The 12,606-nt window shown below is 35.2% G+C and overlaps 1 non-coding gene across 1 annotated transcript; it reads right to left on the bottom strand.

The window, feature by feature from the left end:
- Nucleotides 1-11,987: 11,987 nt before the first annotated feature.
- On the bottom strand, nucleotides 11,988-12,058 carry TRNAG-GCC (transfer RNA glycine (anticodon GCC)). Its single transcript has one exon. It is a non-coding gene; the product is annotated as a tRNA-Gly (tRNA).
- Nucleotides 12,059-12,606: the final 548 nt, after the last annotated feature.

Raw genomic sequence — 12,606 nt, 5'->3', positions numbered from 1 at the left:
AAGTAATGGAAGAAGAAATGACTTCCATGCGGGTCAACCATGTTTGGAATTGGTTGATTTACCCAAGGGTAGAAGGGCAATTGGGAACAAATGGGTTCTCAAGATTAAGCGAAAGGCTGATGGCAGTATCGAAAGATACAAGGCTCGCTTAATCGCCAAGGGCTACGCACAACAGGAAGGAATAAACTTTGAGGAGACATTCTCTCATGTTGTAAGATTTACTTCCATAAGGCTCATACTCGCAATTGTGACAAGGTTGGACCTGGAGCTATATCAAATGGATGTTAAGACTGCCTTTCTCAATGGAGAATTGGAAGAAGAAATTTACATGCAACAACCTATAGGTTTCACTCAAAAAGGTTGTGAATAAAAGGTTTACAAATTGATCAAATCGATCTATGGCCTCCAACAGTCTTCAAGGCAATGGTACAACTGTTTTCATGATGAGATGACATCGAATGGCTTCAATCAAATTGATGAAGACCACGTGTCTATGCCAAATGCATTGGAAATAAGTTTATCATTCTATCATTATATGCTGATGGTATCCTAATTGCAGGTAATGATATGACTTTTGTAAATCAAACCAAAGCTTGGTTAAGTTCAAGTTTTGAGATGAAAAATATGGGAGAAGCTGCATATATCCTTGGGGTCAAGATCACAAGGGATCGCTCAAAGAAACTGTTGACCTTGTCTCAAGAGACTTACATCAGCAAAGTTCTTAAGCAATTCAGTATGCAAGATTGTAAACCTGTAGATAGCCCAATGAGAAAAGATCGTGTTCTGAGCTCAAAATGTGCCCCAAAACACAACAAGAAATCCAAAAAATGGAAAATGTTCCTTACGCAAATGCGGTTGGTATCCTTATGTATGTAATGTTATGTATTAGGCCTAATATCTGCCATGTTGTTGGGATGGTAAGAAGATATCAATCAACCCAGGTCAAGCTTATTGGTCTACTGTAAAGAGAATACTAAGGTATCTCAAAGGAATAGCGGACTATATTCTCTACGTTACTAAGGGAAGAATCTTCTACTTAAAGGATACACAGATGCAGACTGGGCAGGAGACTTGGATGAAATAAAATCCACTTCCAGCTACATTTTTTTTACTCGGAAATATGGTAATTTCTTGGAGTAGCAAGAAATAGACATGTGTAGCATTATCCACCATGTAAGCTAAGTACATGTCTTACTCATCCGCAGCCAAGGAGGCTGTTTGGTTGAATAGATTCATGGATCACCTAAACGTTGTTGCAAACAAGCTCTCTAGTAATAATCAGCAGTGATAGTGAATCTGTTATTGCTTTTTCTAAGGATCAAAGATTTCATAGTAAAGCCAAGCATATTGAAATCAAGTATCATTTTGTTAGAGAAATAGTTGCACGCAAAGAAGTCTGTATGGAATATGTTTCGACTCATGACATGATTGCTGACCCTCTAACAAAATCTGTCAAGAGATATATTTTTGTGAAACATATTAGGTCTCAGGGATTACTCAGGATCTAAACATATTTCAATTACATGTAACTTTTGTGATATGTGTTTCAAATTCAATAAAGTGTCTGTTTAATCACCAATAATACACGTATATGTAAATATTGTATGTTAATGTTTGCAATTGAGCATGTCAGACAGAGTCTCAACTCACTCACATGAGCACTTACTCTCATTTTGTTAATTGTGGTGGCAAAGATAAGGATGAGGCAAATTTTTGAGTAAATGAGAACTTGCTCAATAATTGACGCCGTCTTGTAGTAACAATGGATCTAGGTTCATTATCATGCATGATAGAAATATACATATGAGTGGATAATATATGTATATAAAATATTATTTATAATCTCAGATTTCAATCAGAGTTGCTTGAATGAAATCTTCTGTCTTAGATAGCCGAAGGTAGTTCTATACTCAGATAGACTAAGGTTAGTGTTGGTGTGCCCTAGTTCATAGGCATTGGTTCTTATAAAATGTATTTGTGTCACATTAATAAAGGCATTAATCTGGTTCATTTATATCTTGTGCTATAATATGAATAGAGAATCCATTGATTGATAATCGTAAAACCATATCCCAAGTCTATTCTATCATGGGAATGATTAGGACCACAGACTTGTATATTCGACGACTGTATGGTAGTAATTGATACTAGCCATAGTCTTGGAGTTTAGTAGAGATGTCAATATGGGTCACAACACGATAACTCGATTCGTGTAACACGAAAATTAAACGAATTAGGGTTGAGATAAATGGGTTTGGGTCATAAATGGGTCGACACGCCTAACCCGTAAAATAAACGAGTCGAGTTGTGGGTTGACTCGCGAATTCGTTGTAACCCGTATAATTTAGACGAGTCTATGGGTCGTGTCAACCCAACCCGCGAACCCATCTAACCCATCTAACCCATATATCATATAAATATAAAAAAGTTTTATGGATATTAAAGTAATTTTAATTTTTAACCTTATATATATATATATATATAGATTAGTAGATTACAGAACACGTTAGGTTTTAACTTTCTTTCCCTAACAATTTGTGTTGTCTGCCTCTCTTCATTGACATCTGGTGAACGCTTCAGTCTCTAGCCACAAGTAAGTCTTTTGTTGATTTAATTTTCCACTTAAATTGTCCTTTGCCTCTTGTTCCTTTCCATGAGATTCAGCTTCAATCGGTTACACTCATTTATTCGAAATTGCGAGCCTAAGAAATTCTAGGAAATTAGGTATTAATTTTGAGAGACCATGAGATTCGATGACTTTGTACTCTGGTAGACGGTTAATAGTTCTTGTTTAAGTTGAATTGAATTTTTTAGTTTTAGTTTATTTGTTATTTGGAATTGAAATTTTTTATTTTGTTTATAAGTTTTGGATTTTAGACTTTTGATGTTATCTTGTTAAATTTGTTTGTTAGTTTGTATTGGATTTTATTTTTTCATATGTAATTATGCATGTTTTTATTTTCTTTAGTTGAATTTTTTTAGTATGGAGTTGCAAAATTAAATGGGTTAGCCAGGTTGACACGTTCAACCCGCTTCTTAAACGAATCGTGCCGAGTCGATCCATTTATTAAATGGGTTGGGTCAGGGTTGGGATAAATGGGTCACCTGAGTAAATCGACACGACACGTTAGTTTAGTGTCCTAAAGACAATTGTTTTAGGATATAAATATTAATGAATAAATTATTTATTTAATCATTTGTTTAATCAGATATATAGCATTAAAATGTAACTATATATAAAGGCACAAATCTTTCATAAAGAAAGTAATCCTAAGTTTATTTAAGTAGTTATAAAGTGTTCATACAAGCATGAAGTGAGACTATACTTTATAATAGACCAATAGACTTAAAATCAACCCAAGTCAAGTAATATGTTATAGGGGTTGGCATATTACTGTTGAGACTTGCATGTAACAGTGTTTTCTGTCGAGACAAAAAGCTGATCTCACAAGCTTTAGATATTTAGATATCTAGACAGTTACATGGATCCGGTGAAGGAGTTCATTAGGATTGGGACCCGACTTGAGATAACAGTATGGATTAATTTATCTAAAAGTATCAACTGTTCATCTCATTTGTATTAGTAGGTATAACTAATCCTCAGACTCAAACATTCGTTAATTAGTGATTCTGGATTATGGAGTCTGGTACTTTGATTCTGTGCGAGCACGATCCAACAGGTGAGAGCCTGGGGTGTGTGAGAGCAGGGTTGGGTATCACACAAAGTAATTGCAGAATAGTTAATGTCAGATTGAGCATTCGTCACTCCTGATAAATGGGAGATATATCCAAATGGCCGCTTATGGTGAATTAACTGAAATCCTTGCAAGGTGATAGAGTTAAGAGTAGAAATGGATATTTCACTTAACTTATCTTTCAGAGTGAATTCAACCTGTACAAGTAAAATCGGACTCTTCGTTATATGTAACCTTGACACGTTCCATGGTTATAAGGAATTGACCGACAGGATATAGTTGACGAAGGATCGTATTATACTGCACCTAATGCTGAAAGGTTAACGTCAGTTATCAACCTGACTTCTTAATTGCTCTGGGGGAATATCATAGGTTCTGCTAGTAACAGCTCGCGACGGTATTCCGTTATATATATGTTGGAATTAATCGTGATGAATAATTTCAAAGGATATATACGGCTAGTGGCAATAAAGAACCTAATGGGTCGCATATGGGACTTGGAATCGGAGGACGAAAGTGTAAATTAGTGAGACACAATATATGGGCCGAAATTCATTAATTAAATAGGGATATTAATTTGATTTAATAATTATAATTAGATTATGATTATAAATTAAATTAAAGGATTATCTGATAATATTAATTAGAAGTTTTCATGTGATTGAAACTCTAATTAATTATCCCTAACAATAATTAAATTATTAATTTGATTAATAATATTATCTAGATATAATTAGTTATTATTTAGATAATAATAAAGTGTTTATTTAATTATCTAATTAGTAATCCTATTCCGAATAAGATTCTAATTAATTAATTACCTAACACAACTAGGAATTAGGGTTTTGAGAAGTCTATAAATAGACTTCCTAATCCCATATTTCGAACCAACTGAATAAGAAAGGAGGAGGAACCATTCCGTCTTCGTCTCGGCTAATTTACATTATTTCTTACTCTCTCTTTGATCTCGTATCGATTTCTGTTAGAGGCAATCATTGCGATTGCTATTATTAAGGTTGATTACTGATTAGTTATTCTTTTTTGTGTTGTTTCTTTTGTTGTTCGTGATACACGGATTAAGAGTTGTGGGCACTTCGTTTGCAACTGTAGATAGTTCTTCAGAAAAGGTATTTCATTCTATCCCTCTTTATATGAAATGACAATTAACAGATCTTGAAAATGGAAATAGATAAAATAGATAAAATTTTATTATTCCGCTGCGCCTAGGCTTGTCTATTTTCCTTCACATAGCACTTGATAAGTCAGTTGTGAATATGGGTACATGTTGTATACATGTGACTGGATCGATCCGCCCGAGAAAACTACATGGTGGTTGTGTTATTAGTTTTCTTAAGTAGGTCTCTAACTGTCTTCAGACTAGATTTTATTATAATATCAATGTGGGATCCGGTTCACTTTGACATACGCCTAACAGGTCTGTAATAGGATGCCAAATACGGGTATGATTGGGTGAACAGGTGAACACATTAGTATTGATAGTGAAGTGATGGAATTACCACTCACATAACAGTGAGATGATATCACATGCCACTTGATAAGTGAGATTGATAAGTGTGTGGCCACACCCTGATAAGTAGTTTACTTATCTGATTCATTAATCTACTTAAGATCAAGAAATATCATAAACATCAGAGAGGATGACAGCCGTCATGCCTCTAGTTTATAATATCGATATCAAATGGTAAAAGAAGTTAAGAGATGACTACAGGGTCTCTGCATCTTTAGACTGCTGATTAGCTGTATTGGTTAGGGGCAGTAATGGTTTGCTAGAACCCACTTACTGTCTGTGGGCCGTGAGCCCACTACTAGCTAAGGACAGTCCCATAGGATCGTGCACATTGAACATCTGAGTTAGAACTTATAGAACGGTATATTGGAGAGATGGAATTTATTAATTGATTGATAATAAAATGTCAAGGTAATTAATTAGTGGTTGATTAATTGATTAATTAATACTTTGTATCAATGTAATTAATTAATGGTTTTAGGAGTTGAGTATTTAATTGATTAATTTTTTTTTTGGTAGAAAAGGAAAGGAAAGCAAAGCAAAACAAGCAACTACACCGAGATTAGCCTAGGAAAGCTAACCCCAATCCTATCCTCTAAAAGAAGAGGAGAAAGAGCGATAGGGGGAACGGTAAGGGTAGAAACACCTAACACCCCCTCATGGCCTGCCGTCGCCAAGTGATCTGCAACACGGTTCTGCTCCCGGAAAATGTGGCTGAACTCAAGGATATCAAATGAGGGGCCAAGCCTCTTAATAGATTTAATAAGGTTGCGGCTATGAAGACCCATGGCATGACTACCCAAAATATTAATTAATTTATTAATTAATAATATTGCATTCGGTGAATAATTAATTAAACTAATACGTTAATTTATTAATTAGTGTTGTTTGTTTAATTGGGATAATTAAATTTAATCTAATTACAACTAATTGCATAAAATAAATACTATTGGTATTTATTTAAGTGATTAGATTATAATTAGATTAGTTTTGTAATTAACCAATTAACCCTAAACTAATTAGGTTTAGGAATACACTATATATATATAAATTAAAACACTCTAAAACCTAATTAACCAAAATACAACATTCGGCCACCAGAATACTCATGAATGAGTTCGGCCACTAACATATTGAAAAGTAAGGAATCTTTGGATAATTACTTATTCTCTCAAGTTCATCCTCTGTTCTTCGGCTAGCATCGGTTCTAGCTCGATAGCTGTTCGTGCACCTGACTACGGAGATCTTACTACCTTGTGGATTCTTCAGCCGTCTCTAGAAGAGACAGTCCGGGTATGTTTACATCCCTAAACGGATCAAAATGTTTTATTCAATCAATGCTTAACGGACAAAGATCAAATTAAAGGGATTAGAAATAAATTTTAAACCGCAATTCTGCTGCGCTACAGTTGATTAACTGGCAATAATCCCCAACAGTTAGATGGTATGACACATCGAAACTAAAACCTTTGTATGGTGTTGTTTTGAGCATAGACATGCGCTTTCTTCAGATGGAAGGATCAGAACATCATAACACATGTTTTTCATACCATGTGTGCTTTGTGACCAAGAGATGGAAAAAGGACAATCTCACTTATTCCTAGCGTGAGACTCTCAACGTGAAAAACAAGTTTTTTTCTCGAAGCGTTATCCTTGATACCCTTAACTAGTTCAAGAAGTGTAATTAATTTTGGCTACTTTGGAAGGATGCCCTCAAGAGCTAGGTACTAATTCAGCTCGGACAGGGGCCAACTAGGCAAGTAAAATGAATTATTATGGAAAGAACGTAGTAAGAAGGAAAGACTTTATCAAATTCACATCTAGTAGCCCTATATTTCACAAATCTGGATATTTGTGCATATGTGCATGTTTGTGAATATAGATGAACTGTTGAGAATGACAATTACAATGGATATGATATAAAGTCTAGGATAAAGCATATTATTTCTTAATTACACACGTAATTCGAGAGGTTGTATATCTCCAACGAGTATACATAGTTTGAGTTCTCAATTGTATGTCGGTCGCACGAACTATTTGCGAGTAAGAACAAAGCAAAGTGGTGGAATATGTTTCCGTTACGTGTGAGTGGGAGATGTATGGATAAATGGAGTAAACGAACCTTGGCTCATTTACTCATCCATTTATGCCCGTCCGTAACCTAATCCAAATAGGATTAGGATTAAGGTTTAACCTAGCTATAATTTTAAATTTTAAAATTTATTTTTAAAATTTATTAAACAATTATTTTATTAACTTTCATTATTTATAATATTAAACACTTAAATCCAATATTTATTTTTTCATTACTTATTTTTAATTTTATTAAACATTACCTTAATGTATTGAAAAGGTGATAAAGGGCTTAGATGTTTTTTTTACTAAATTAATTGTGTTTGCTTTTATAAGTACTGAGTTTGAACTCAAATCATATTTGAAAAAATAAATAATAATAAAAATTGTCTCTTGTTCCATCTTCCAAAAATGGAATTAAGAAAGCAAGAGATAAATTATTGAAGAAATAATATGGTTTACTGTCCACTTCCACCAATAGCATATACTTCAAATTAGAAAACCAAAAGGGAAATTTTATTGGAAGATTATGTCACCTTTTCATTCTAATCAGGTTAAATTGATATGTTTTTCAATTAATGTACACAATTTATCATGTTATCCCAATAAAGTTTATAACTTAATTTATAATATATTTTTTTTTTGGAAAAACTTATTTATAATATTAAAAATGAATTAGGCATATACGTGATTGACTTTGAGCTTTTCTTCAATGATGGAAAATAGCCTAAATTATTTTAGTACTACTTCTTTAAGGTTAGTGCTATTTAGTGCCTACTAATAGTTGAATTTTAATTTCTTCTATTTTTATCAATGCTTATGATTTATAATAGACCAGATTTTTCAATATGGACTTCAGGCTACCTCTCTTTGTTAGGTGTTTAACCATCAAATTTAACATCTAAACGAAAAACCAGTGTGCCAAAAGAAAATACTACTCTAATAAGAGTTATACAATCAAAGAATATAAAGTATTGTTTTAGCGATATTTTCAGAAAAATGCTAATTTTAATCTTGATTTGTCGGAATTTTGTGAACGTGTCAGGGAATCTGATTCCCAAATTGATTTTTGTGAGTTTCGTGATTTCTGGCTTTTAAATAGATGATTGAGCGAAAGATTCAAGAATTGAAAAAAAATCTTGGGTTTCTAGTCCCACTACAGAAAGCTTTATTAGTTTAAGCAAAGGCGAGTAAAAATAAATTAGTTTAAAGAATAGACAATTTTTGTTTTTTTTATTGATGTTTAGAAAAATTGACTAGAGGAATCAAATACAAAGCTGTAAAATGTAATTGAAAAACAACAAAGTTTATAATGTAACCTAAAACCAAAGTTGAATTAAAAACTTGAATTTGGTCCCCCGGAATTAGTGAGAGTAGATAAGGAAATAAAGAAATAAAGAAGTTGGAATGTTGATGACAAGGCTTAAAACATAAAAGAAAGTAAGTGATTACTAAGAAAAAGAAAGATAGGAATAGGGTTTGTTTTGTTGATGAGTTAATATCTTGTTCAATGTAGAATCAGGCTTTCTATATAGTGGTTGGTGGCTCAAATTCTTTCACTATTCCAATAATACTGAGTTTTTTTTGATGGCATGTTCTCCACATTTTAAGAAAATATTACCCCATTTAAAAACGTAGGTTATTGGTTCGGTTGTTGAAAGAGAATAAACAGCAAGTGGAGACATATTTCCTTGTTGAGACAAATTTGTAGGAAGTACGGTCTTCCACTACTCCAATCATATTGAGACTTTTATGACACGTTCTCCACTTCTTAGGGAGCAATGATTTCACTTCAAAACATGGTTTGGAGTTGATTAAGGCTGCTGAAAAAATCAATCTCCGAACATACACATTTGTGACCATGTTTTTCAATACCACCTTGTTTTTACTTCATAAGTTCTCCCTGAACTCGTGAAGCCGTAAGAAACATCATTATATAGCAAGATTTAGGGGCAATCTCGATATGCTACTAGATAGGCGACTGTTGAGGATTTCAGCGTTGTCAGAGATAGAAAAGGTTGATGATCAGGTGGCTCAAAATGAGATGATTATTTATGAGGACCAGTTAGATTCTGGGATGCGCCTTCCCTTGTTGCCCTTTTTATGAAAGTATTGACGGGGTTCGATTTGGCTCCCAGGAAGATAATGGGGAACAGATGAGGCAGATGGTGGTAATCTACTCTTTGTGTCGAGAGCATGGGGTTAGGTTGGCAGGAGCAACCTTTCGTAAGTTTTTCTGGCCTTGCGTATATGTGCTAGAAACACCCAAAATTTAATGTTTTGGTGAAGCTAAAAGAGAAACTGTTAGAGTGGAGGCATCACTTTTTGAAGGTGTCCACTACTGATATGGTTTCCCCATTTCCCGTGAACTAGAATCGAAAGCCCACACGTGTTTGATTTTATGGTTAGTTGAGCGAGAGTTGACCCCAAGGGAACTGTAGAGGGCCGGCTAGTTACAAAGGGTTTCTAAGAGCGATATGAAGGATATTGAGATCCTTATCCATAACTTTTTCGGATAATGGCTAGTTCATCTATTCAACATGGCGAATGAATTATTTGGAGGGGTGGAAACCAAAGGCTATGAAGAAGTATATGGCCTAGCTGGGCTTGACTATGGGGGATCTGGCCGAGATGGAGGCAATCGAGGTTACCAATACTTGTCTCCTTTCCAGCCATCGTTCTCAAAGAAATGATGTACGTCTAGGAAAAAAGAGATCAATCTCGTGAAAATGTATCAAGATTGCACCATATTGAGGTTCAGTCGTCCATTATTTGAGATCACTGAGGTTCGAGCTTATTCTATTGGATTTCATTGCTCCCATAAACTGAGCAATGATATAGTCCTTCAGTAGGTCAAACAAATCGACAAAATTAGGCTCTAGACCTCGGTACCATTCCTGGGCCACTCCTACCAGTGTTGTTGGGGAAGACTTTGCACATGACGTGGTTTTTCCTAGAGTATAGGTTGATCATACTCATGAAGGTGGTGTAGTGTTCATTTGAGACTTAATGCATGTTACTTCGAGAGCTGGGGGATTTTCTAGTTCTTAGGTAAACTAACTTCTATGATGCGCTGGACAATGAGGCTTTTGCTCGGTGTGGGCTTTCTTTGGATAGCTCTGCTTAGTGCCTGTTTGACCAAGAACCTCTAGAACTTGGCCTCCCAATCTTCTAATTGTTCATACACGGCCTTCTCTATTGTATTGGAAGCGTGCTCGTTTGAGAGTTCACCTCTCAAGGGGGGGCGTCATATGATTCTCTGGGTGCAACCTCATATGTGTGAGGTTTTTAGGTCGTAGGAGTTCCCATAGCTTCCTATTGTCGTCTTGCATTGCCTTTTGACTTTCCATCATTTGTCGATGCGCTTCCATATGAGGGGCTTGTACGACCTGAAAGTCATTGAGAGTTTTCATCAACTTGACAGTGGGGTCTCTAGATTGGTCCTCAGAGTCCATTTCCACTGTTACCTCATCCTTGAAGTTTATATTGACATTTGTTGTGTTCGTTTATGTTTGTTTACCCTACTTGTTGGACTCGATAACTTCCTTTGTGTAAGTAATTCCTATTAATGGAGGAGTTTCTACCATTTTACCGGTCATTTTTCTTGTTGTTTCAGATTAATTGAAGGACTTGGGGTGTCAGTTACTCCATACTCACCGCGCCAAATAATAAAATGTTGAGACTAAATTGCAGTTGGCCCAGTCGGTCAACCTATTGCGGGAATGGTCTCTGTGAACACTCTGATGATCAAGTCATTGAGATATTAATGGAGAGAGAATGTATGTATGTATGTATGTATGTATGTATGTAGAGAGAGAGAGAGAGAGAGAGAGAGAGAGAGAGAGAAGATTTTGTTAAGGGTGTTATCTAGCTTTCTTATATAGACTCTGGATGGCAAGTCATAAGTGCATAAAACCCTTGAGCGTTGGCTGGTTCTCCAAATCGGGTACCCTGAGGTTACCTAATTCTAGGCTCGAGGCTTGGGCTCGATGTGGTCATCAGCTTACAGAATGAGCTTTATGTAGCCGTCTCGCGGAGCGGTCATTGGGTGAGCATTTGGTTGGGCTTGGAATTGAAATGTTCCATCATACTTTATCCTTATTATGAAACATAGATGTATTCAGTAAAAGGGATGGAGCGAAGCAAATTGCAGATTTTGAGTAGGAATGAGGTATGAAAATATTTCTACTATTACGAGTCAGAATAATTTTACTTTTAAAATCATAAATTGTTTAATTGACGATTTAATGTTGATAAATTGAGTCTATTTCAAACATCATTAAAAGTTTAAATATTTTATGCATTGCTTTCATATCAGTTAGTTCGGAAGGTTTTTTTTTTTTTACAATCCAAAATAAGTAGAGAGATAAAATGTTTTTAAACTCGAAAAAATATTTTGAATTTTGAATTTTATTTTTACAATTAACAAGGAGAAATCCAGTTTTAAAAAAATAAAAAATAAAAAAACAAGAGATAAAAAAGTCAAAGCACTAATTGGAAGGTATATAGATTGTTGTTGTGGCTTTCTTTTTCAAGGTTCAACGGCGGCCAGAATTGACTCTTGCTTTTATAATGGGTTTAGTATTGACGCTACTACAAATCACTTGGAGTTAGAAGCAACAAATTACAAAAAGTAAAGTTGACTTTTTAGTCATTGACTTACACAAAATCCAAAAAAAAACAAAAAGAAATGCACCAGCCGGGAATCGAACCCGGGTCTGTACCGTGGCAGGGTACTATTCTACCACTAGACCACTGGTGCGTTGTTGAGTGATTGTTTCAGAATAACGTCAAATAAACAATGAAATAGCCTCTGCTTCATCCAATTTACATTGGTGCTTTTTTTTTTTTTATCATTAAATTAATTATTTTATATTTTCAAAATCAATCTACTTATTTTCCCCCTTTCCTTAACCAGATATATAAAAAAAATTCTTTTTTTGTGTGAACTGGACGGGTTAAAGAGCAAGTGGCGAGGTTCAAGGTTGCCTTCGCGGCGGAGCAAAGAATTGAGTCTGATCGTGTTGAAGTGTTAATTTGTTAGAAACCTCCGGGTTTGGGGTGGATGAAGTGTAATTATGACGGGCAAGCAAGGGTAATCCGGGCTTGGCTACAGCAAGAGGTGCAATTCGGGACGCCCAAGGCGTGTGGCAGGGAGGTTTTGCGGTGAATCTAGGGGTCTATACAGCGATGTTGGCAGAGATTCGGGGCTGTTCATTGGGTTACAAGTTGCTTGGGATAGAGGCTGCGAACAAGTCATTTTTTAGTTGGACTCGATGGCGGTGGTTCGTTTGGTGAATGAGGTTGTGG

The sequence above is a fragment of the Euphorbia lathyris genome, chromosome 6 (assembly GCF_963576675.1).
Source record: "Euphorbia lathyris chromosome 6, ddEupLath1.1, whole genome shotgun sequence".
In the NCBI taxonomy this organism is placed as follows: Eukaryota; Viridiplantae; Streptophyta; class Magnoliopsida; order Malpighiales; family Euphorbiaceae; genus Euphorbia; species Euphorbia lathyris.
Note: the sequence above shows the minus strand (reverse complement) of the source record. Positions and strands in the feature narration are given on the sequence as shown.